Below are 9,720 nucleotides of genomic sequence, written 5' to 3'. Positions count from 1 at the left end.
ATACCTGAAGCAAGTCCACCCTGCCTGCTGTTCCCAGCTGGCTTTTGTTCATAAGCCCACCACAGGCAGACCAGCCAACTAACCAGGAGCCTCGCCCAGAGACCTCAGAGAGCAGAGTCAACCTGAGAATCTAGTTGGCAGAGCTCTCCATTCCCAAGTCCAAAACTCTACCAAATCACTTCCTCTCGCCTGAGGCTGAGACTCCTGCCCACTGCCTCCCAGGAGATGGAGAGGCAGAGCAGAGAGGCTGGGTGGTGGCCTGCCTGAATATCTACCTTTCTTCTCATGCCTACAGCCCAGCTCCAAGCTCACAGGGGCCCTGCTGCTGGAGCTTTAGCTAGTTTCTTCTCCAGACACTGGTGTGGCGGCTGGAGCATAAGAGAACAATTTCCGGCGAGACTCCCACTCCCCATCTCCACCGTTATGACAGCCAAGGTTATTCTGGCACATGCCTGTGAAGATTTCACCTGGTCCCCACTGCCTGGGCCTGACCACTCTGCCCCAAGAAGTTCTTGGGAAAACTGTTGCCTCTCTAGTACATTGCGTCCATCAGCATCCCCACCAAAGCTCTATGCTTTCTGTCAAACCCAGCTTCAATACAAGCTCCCTGGTGCCACACCCCCAGCAACCAGATGGCAGCTCTGATATCCTTTCTGTATGGAAAATCCGGAGCACCTCTGAGTCTCTCTTCTAATTTTCCCTCCATTGGTTTCATTCTTTCCTCAGTATCCTGCTATTCCAAATTTATTAATTCTTCATGCTTCCAAACAGGCAGAGTGGCTTAGTAGCTAAGAACAAGGGTTCTGGAGTCAGTTAGAAGTAGGCTTAAAATCTGCTCTGCCACTTACTGGCTTGAGCAATATACTTTACCTATCTTGGCCTCAGGTCCTTCTCCAGTGTGGAGAATGGGTTAGAACAGAGTGAGAGTTGAGGCAGGGAGACCAGTTAGGAGACTATGGTGATAACTCAGGTAATAACAGTAAAAGTGATAATAATAACAAAGTAATAAAAACTAACACTTATTTAGCACCTTCCTACCTGCCAGGCAGTTTAAAAAGCACTTCACTTATTTCAGCTGGCCCTCACTGCAACCCCAGGAGGTGGATAGGTAGATACTATTATCCTTGCTTTACAGAGGAAGACTCTGAGATACTAAGTGGTTCAGTAGCTTGCCCAAGTTCATCCATCTGTACTTTTGAGGTTAAATTTAATCTCCTCTAAAATTAAATCCAGGGAATGTGGATTAGAATCTGAGCTGTTAGCTGGCATACTAAAGACTAAATGAAGCTAGTAGCAGTGATGATGAAGAGAAGTGTACAGATTTTAGAAATATTCAGAGTTAGAATTTAAACGTGGACAGATTTGGCAACTGATTAGGGGTGGGGGCAGGTGGTAGGGAGTGAGGCCAGGATTCCAGGCTGGGGAACTGGGTGTGTGGTGATGATATGTACTGAGGTGGGGAACTCGGGAGAAAGAGAAGACTTGGGGAACAAGATGTTGAGTTTGGTTGGGGACAGAGTAGGCTCCAGGTGGTGAAGGGATATGCCAGTGGAACTGTCTGCTGGCTGTTGGACGTAGAGGTCTGGAGTGCAGAAGACAGATCTGGACAGGACAGAGACTTGGACATCATCTGCATTCACATGCTAATGGGGGACACAGGAGTAGAGAAGCCTACACTGAGAGGAGAGAGCCCCAGAAACACCAGCATTGAAGATACAAAGAGAGGAAAGGAGTCTGGGAAACAGGAACCTCTTTCCTTTGCCCACACATCCTGTTTAGCCTCACTTGAAAGTGATTATTTCTTTTGTTTGTTTCCCCTTAGTACTTATTTATTTATTTATTGAGACAGTCTTGCTCTGTCACCCAGGCTGGGGTGCAGTGATGCGATCTTGGCTCACTGCAACCTCCGCCTTCTGGGCTCAAACGATTCTCCTGCCTCAGCCTCCTGAGTAGCTGGGACTACAGGCATGTGCCACCATGCCCAGCTAATTTTCATATTTTTAGTAGATACAGGGTTTTGCCATCTTGGCCAGGCTGGTCTCAAACTCCTGACCTCAAGTGATCCACCTGCCTTGGCCTCCCAAAGTGCTGAGATTACAGGTGTGAGCCATCATGCCCAGCTTTCAGGGTTATCAAGGAACTCGGAAGCTGGCAATTTCAGCCTCCACCTGAAATTTGCATTTAGAGGCTAGTGAGGGCAGAAGGGCAGGTGATAGGTGAGGGAGAGGGAGGAGGATGGAGGTGCTTGGGCAAGGTCTTCACATGATAATGCTAGTTATTAAAGCACCAGCTCAGACAGCCCTGGGCTAGGTATAGCCTCTGATGGGGATGAGGCATTGCTCTGAGCAACTGTGGGCAAGCTCCCTGGCAAGACCACCAAATGGAGACCAGAGGAGCGGAGGAAAGCTGGCAAAGCTTCCTCTGCTGGGTGGATGCACACATTTTTGCTCTCACAGATGCTCCTGCCCCTGCTCCCAGAAATCCACATGATCTCTGCCCAGGATACATGCCCAGCCCCTCCCCATTCTCCATGAGTTGGTTCAGGGGCTGAGCTTCGTGGCTCTGAGACTCTTGCCTGGCAGGAGGAGGGCCATCCACCACTCTCAGGACCTTCCTACCCAGAGAAGCTTGGCTGCTTTGTGAGGGACCCCACACTAGAGCACATGTGGAGAGGAAAAAGGAAGTCATGCTAGAATGGATGTGGGCATGGGGTGGGGCAGCCTTCTCAGAAGTCCACACCAATAGGAAAAGACCCTGCATGGCCTTCTGTCTGGCCCCCAGATGTGGGATGTGGGCTTCCCCCTCTGCTTAGCCTCTGAGCTCTCCCCACCAGGACCCAGTTCCCGTGGGGCCATGGTCAGTCTGGGGGAGGCAAGCTTGACTATTATGGTGGAAGGGCAGCCCCAGGCTTAGAGCACTCATCAACTGATCCCTGCGGTCCTGTTACAAGGCTTTCTCCCACCCTTCCTGTCCCTGTTTCTGTGTCTGCCTGATCGCTCTCCACCCCCACCCCAGGGCAGCTGCAGCACTGGTTATAGAGCAACTGTGGAGACGGGGGACATTCGGGCCAGAGGATCCCCCCAGCCCACCACATAACTAAGCAACTCAACTCAGGCCAAGGACCAGAGGAGTGAGCACAGCTCATTCAACAGTGGAATGTGGAGTTGAATGGACCTAGTTCTGTCACTTACCAGTTGTACAGTCTTGGCCAAGTCACTTCACCTCTCTGAGGCACAATTTTCTTATAAAACTGGAGAGAATAAGTCTTGCCTTACTGGACAAGTGATAGTTGTGAGGGTCATGCACAAAGATAATGCATGCCAAGCACTTGGCAGGATGTCAGGCACACAGCCAGTACAGATTCATGGCAAAGCCAAGGAAGCTGAAGCTTTAGGGACCCTCATATGTACAGGCTCCTTTCAAAGCCCTAGAATAATAATTTTATGTTATTTTCTTAAGGAAGTTTCCTCAAATCATACAAGCCTCAGGCTCCACAAATCCAGGGACCTGAAAGGTAGTTGTTGCCCCTCTTGTCCCACCCCATTCTCAATCCACTCAATGTGTTCCCCATCCACTGAGGGAGAGTCACTCAGTTTGGCCAGGGAGAGTTAAAACGAGCCCAGAGCAAGGCCTCGGCCCAGATGGAAAGCTGGGGTGAAGTCACCCCTCCATGTGAAGGTTGTCCTAGGCCTGGCCTCATTACTAAACTGAGCTTGGTGCCTACTCCTCCCCACGCTCTTTGCAGCAGTCAAATCAACCCAGAAACCCATTGAAGACATGCTCTGGAACTTTCCAAAGTTGTGGCCCACTCCGAGCACTGTGTCCCGATCCTGGCAGAGGCTTTGCTCCGAAAATTATGACCTCCTAGAGGAGCCAGTTCTAGGGCTGTGCTAGGCAACATGGAGGCTCAAGAATGGGCCTTAAGGAAAACAAAGGCAACTTGGCTGCTTTCTCGATTAGCACCCGTTCCCTAAGGAGGCTTGGAGGGAGTGGAGACACAGGGCTCCCTCCTCAGTGTCTGAGAGATGGATGGGGCTGATTTTTTCCACGATCCCTCCCCATAAATCTGATTTGGCCCCTCATCTGTCTAGGCCAGTCTCCATGGAGGTGTGCGGTAGTGATGAATGGGCTGCCTGACTAATGTGACTGTGGTGGCAGGGACTGGGGAGGGGCTGTGCCCTGATGGATGGTCCTCATGAGGGCATATTGCATTAGACACCCATAATGCAATCAGCAGGGCCATTACGATACCAATTTGTTGCTCCTCCTCACCAAGGTGGGGCAGTGGATCTGGAAGATTAAGGAGGATGTCAGGACTTTGGAGACACTTGGGGGGATTTTGAGAGGGGGCAAGAATTCCCTGTTGGGGGCTATTACTAGGAGAATAATATGGAGCCAATGAAAGTGTAAGCTGAAAAGGGAAAACAAGGGAAGTGAGGCCCAGAGAGGTGTGACCTGTCTAAGGTCACTTCTGGAACCAGAAGGAAGAAGTGGAATTAGAACTTGAGTCTTCTGCTTTCTGTGCCAGCGTAGCCAGGGATGGAGGAGGGAACGGGTTAGGAGGGGAGAGACAACCTCACTCTGGCCTCACTGCTGCTGGAGGCCTTCCCACCCCTCAAGAGGTTTACTGAGATGGGTGACACCAATGACTGCTTCTCTTCCAAAACAAGGTAGTACACTGTGGGTCCCTGTGGAGGGCACCCCACCGAGGGCACCATTCCAGACTACCCACCGCTGTGCTGCCCCTCCTACCCACACTCGTTCTGATCTCTGTATTTTTCTCCTGTAATTTTAAAGTAGGTGTCTAAACATTACACTGTCCAAGTCTTTCCTTATCCTTTTTAAAACAAAATGTTCTTTCCTGCTTAAAAGCTGTTAGCAGCTGCCTGTTGCCTTCAGGATTGGGGGCCATCACCCGGGCCGCACTCTGACTGCAGCCTCTGTCCCGGCCTCAGCTCTGGGCTCCCTTGGCCTCACCCAGCTTCTTCTGTGAAGAAAGCATACCATGCAGTTTATACTCATAGGGCCTTCATTTAGACCGGATGGGTAGGAAGGCGATCATCATACTACTCAGTTTAACATTTCAGCCAGTGCAGGCTTTACTCTAGTTTCCTTTTCCTCTTCAATTGCCAGCCCCACTCTTGATCCTCAGCTTCTGCCCCTAGATACACACTCCATCGTGTTGATGTATGGCCCTGGTGGTGGATATGTATCCTTAAAAACAGTGCTGTCTTATGTATGGATGCCTTTTTAACTTTCGTCAATGATCTTGCACTATAGAGCTCTCTTGTTTGGATTTTTAAAGACATTTAACACTGTTTTGAGATTTTTTCATGTTGCCTTATGTACTTCTAGTTTATCACTTCTGACTGCTGCAAAATATTCTCAAATATGAGTGACAGACACCTAGATTGCCTCCAACTGCTTATTTCTACAGTGGCAGTGAATTCATTTTCTCCAGGTGTTTAACCAGGAGGGAACTTACCAGGTCCTTGGGGATGTGTGTACAAGTTCTGCTGGGTGACTCTCCAGAGGGCTGCTCTAGTCCAACACTTCAGCAGCGCACAAAGGTGCCGCCTCCCTCATCCTCAACTTGCATGATTCCACTGTCTGATTTGTCAATCTGACAGGTGTAAAGTGCCCTAAGCCTTTACACATAGCAGTTACCGCTGCTCTGAACATCTTTCCTTTCAATATCATTCTGCTTTAAACATCCTCCTTTCACTGCCTGGTAAACTCCTACTTATCTTTTGAAATCCAAATCTAGTATCACATTCTTTGTGAAGTTTTCCAGTTTGCCATTCCTTCCTTGGTGCTCTAGAACATCCTGTGCAGACCATCCTAGTAATTATATCACTGTAAGCCTTTCCTTCTTTCTCATTTATACAACCGCCACCGCCCCCCCCACCGCCCCGCCCCCGTCAACCTTGGCAATTAAGGCAGAAATGGTTCCTGCCTCAGGAAACCATGGGGTAGGGGGAGAGAGGAGGTGAGGAAGGAGTGAGGTAGATTGTATAGGTAGGAGCTGGGAAGTCAAGCAGTTAATTATATAAGCCTTTCTCTTGATGGATTCAAAGGACTTTAAATACTGAAATTGTGCATTCTTCTTCATGGTTCCAGTGTCTATGCTGTCAATAAGTGTTTTTCTGAATAAATTATCTCTTAGGTACTTCAGGATCTCACTCAATTCTATCTCAAACAGCTTCATCTTAGCTATTTCTAAACATTTCTCCCCTTCTGTCTATAACCAAGCCAATATCTCTCTAAGCCTAGAAAGACTTTCTCTTAATGCCAATGAACTCCAGGCTGACATTTCACAAAGGATGGGATGCAAAGGAAAGAGCATGGTAATTAGAATTAAAAGACTCTGGGGAGTTCATGTACCCTTTCTTACACAATGGAGCTAGGTTTGTTGTTTTACACAACCATGCGACAGCACTGTGCATCCATTCTCTTTCCTTCACCAAGCTTCCAAAAAATACCTTCACACATGTCCAAAATTGAATTCCCCATCTTCCTTCAAACCAATCCTCCTCTGGAATATTTTGCTTTAGCAACTCTATCATTTTCCCACCTCCCTGGCTATTTAGTGAACTAGAAGTGCATTAATTCATTAATTCACCTTTCCAGTTGATACTTAAATATGCTCCTCATCTCCATCCTCATTTGCACTGTTCTCAAAGTAGAAGAATCTTCAGATTGGGTATGAGTTTGTTTAGAGACAATGTGTACAGTTTAAGTCGTCTGGTAACCTGTTTTGGTAGGTTACATCCCACCCTAACTGCTTCTCCCCCATCTACAGACTCGTCTGACATGTTATAGGAATTGTAAATCATCAATGACCAGCACTCTACCTATCTTCCCCTGCTCCAGATGAAGTTAGTTTTACAAGTTTTGTCAAGAAACAGATAACCCTTGATACACTAAAGCAAAGGAGGAAGAATAAAATTTCTCAAAAAATTATTCCTACATACCAAAACAAAACCTTTTGAAGGCAGCATAGAAACAGTTATGTACATGGCTGGGCATGGTGGCTCATGCCTATAATCCTAGCACCTTAGCAGGATGAGGCGGGAGGATTGCTTGAACCCAGGAGTTTGATACCAGCCTAGGCAATATGGCGAGACCGTGCCTCTACAAAATATTTTTTAAAAGTTAGCTGGGCATGGTGGTGTACACCTGTAGTCCCAGGTACTCGGAAGGCTGAGGTGGGAGGATTGCTCAAGCCTGGGAAATTGAGGCTGCAGTGAGCCGTGATTGTGCCACTGCATGCACTCCAGCCTGGTGACAGAGTGAGACTCTGTCTCAAAAAAAAAAAAAAAAAAAAGCAAAGAAACAGTTAAGTACAGACAAATATTATGAATATTTATATAAAAATCCTAAATTAAATGTTACCAAGTAAAATACACATGTTTGCCAAAATAATAAGATATTTTGATTAAGCGTGGCTGAAATAATAAATGAGCCAAAAGATGTTTCAACTTAGGATTTTACTATATTAAAAGGTAAGGGAAAAAAGTGATTTCAATAGAGGCTAAAAAGAAGTATTTGATAAAATTCAACACTAATTTCTTTTAAAAGCTAACAGTAAAGTAGGAAGAGCAGAAAACTCCCTTAACTTGATAAAACTATAGCAAGTCTCACAATTAATAACTAACTTAGAAGCACTTCAACTGAAGCAAGGAGAGACAAGTTCTTACCATTACCACCATTATAAAACACTGTCTGGTTGTCTTAGCCAATTAAATCAGAAAAAAAATCAGAAATGCAAGGAAAAATCTAAAGCACAAATATATAAATATTAGTGATAGATCTTGAACCACTTTCTCAACTTCTTTCATGACTATTGCTCTTTTGGAGTGTTCTGTGTTTTCCTGGTTCAATTCAGGTAATACTTATTTTTCTAGAAGCATAATCCATCTTCCTTTAGGTTTACAGATTTATTTCCACAAAATTATATAAAGTATCCTCAACATTATTTATATGGATATTAGGACTATCTACAGTAGGATTTTCCAGGGAATCAACTGCAAACCTATTAGATCTGATAAAAACATGCAATAACTTCTTTGGATACATGATGAACATAATCAATAGCTTCCTTATGTGTTTATAATAATAAACTTGGAAATATAATTTCAAATATATAACAAATAATGTGCATATTCATGTGAATTCATTTGAGTAATGTGAATTCATGAGTCATGTAAGACTTATGGGAAGAAAACATAATCCTTTGTGAAATACATAAAAAAGGACCTAAATAGAGACTTACCATGTTGGGATGTCAGTTTCTCCCAAATTTAATAAATTCAGTGTAATCCTAATCAAAATCCCCAAGAGGTTTTCAAAATGATACTTCACTAATTCTGAAGCTCATCTGTGAAACTAAACACACAAGGAGAGACTAGACATTTTTGAAAAAGATCAATAGTAGAGACTTTCTCTATTAAATATCAGAACATATTTTAAAGTTACATAAATTATAATGATCTCAAATGGGCACAGAAATAGACCAGTAGAATATAGAGTCTAGAAACAGACCCATGTGTTGCAAAGCAGTGAGGAATGGGTTGACTGATAATAATAAGCACTTAGGATCTTCAGATAGCCATTTGAAAAAAAGGTTATATTTGCATTTTATATAACCCCAAATAAAATCTAGATAGATTTAATATTTAAATATAAAATGAAACTAAAATATTTTTATAATCTGGTGGTAGTGGTGGGTGAGAAAGCTTTCTTATGTAAGATATAAAACTCAAGAGCTTAAAGGAAAAGACTGATGATTAAACTATATTAAATTTCAAATATCTGTCTGTTGAAAGATGCCATAAACAAACGTTACAAATAGGTGAAAGTGGGAAGTATGGGTTAATAATTATGAAACTGTATGCAAGGGTTGAATAAATAAGTAAATGGCTAGTATATGGCAGGAGACAGGATCTCACTCTTGGAGAGAGATAAGCAATAAGGAAAGACTAGAATGATCCCTGGGGTACTGGATTACATTTGGAGACATCAGTATGAATTCAAGTTTTTATATATATATAGAGAGAGAGAGAGAGAGAGAGTATGCCTCATAACACAAACACACACAGAGATGTACAGATACAGAAACAACTAGAAATATTGTATATACATGCATTATCTTACATAATACAGTATCTAGCTGTCTGCTGAGAGCATAAAAGCAATGACACCCCAGGAGCAATAAGCATACCCAGCACCCAGATCTTGATTTTAAAATACCCCTCTTCAATAAAAGGAACCAGTGCTCCATGAAGAACTGGTTAATGCTAGGGCTAGGACAGGGAAAGTACAAGATAATCTTGCAGCATCTTGAGTATCATAAAGCAAGGAAATCATCAAAAAACAAAAGGATAAGGGTATGTCAAAGGCACACAGGAGCCAGTCTGAAAGAGTTCCCAGTGACCAAACCTGGAATAATTTAAGTAACAAAATAGGTAAGTAACATGGAATTGGATTATAACCCAAAGGATAGAATAAATACGTAAGGCAAAGGATAGCTACATAGATCAATGGGAGAGAACTGAGATTCCAGATATAAAGCCATACATCTACAATTAATTGATTCTTAGCATGGATGCCAAGACCATTCAGTGGGAAAGAATAGTCTTTTCAACAATGGTGTTTGGAAAACTAATATAATTTGAATTGTTCATATACAAAAATCAGTTCAAAGTGGATCAAAGACCT

Source organism: Pan paniscus, chromosome 12, assembly GCF_029289425.2.
Source record: "Pan paniscus chromosome 12, NHGRI_mPanPan1-v2.0_pri, whole genome shotgun sequence".
Classification (NCBI taxonomy): domain Eukaryota; kingdom Metazoa; phylum Chordata; class Mammalia; order Primates; family Hominidae; genus Pan; species Pan paniscus.
The sequence above is the reverse complement of the archived record's forward strand: the minus strand, read 5'-3'. Positions refer to the sequence as shown.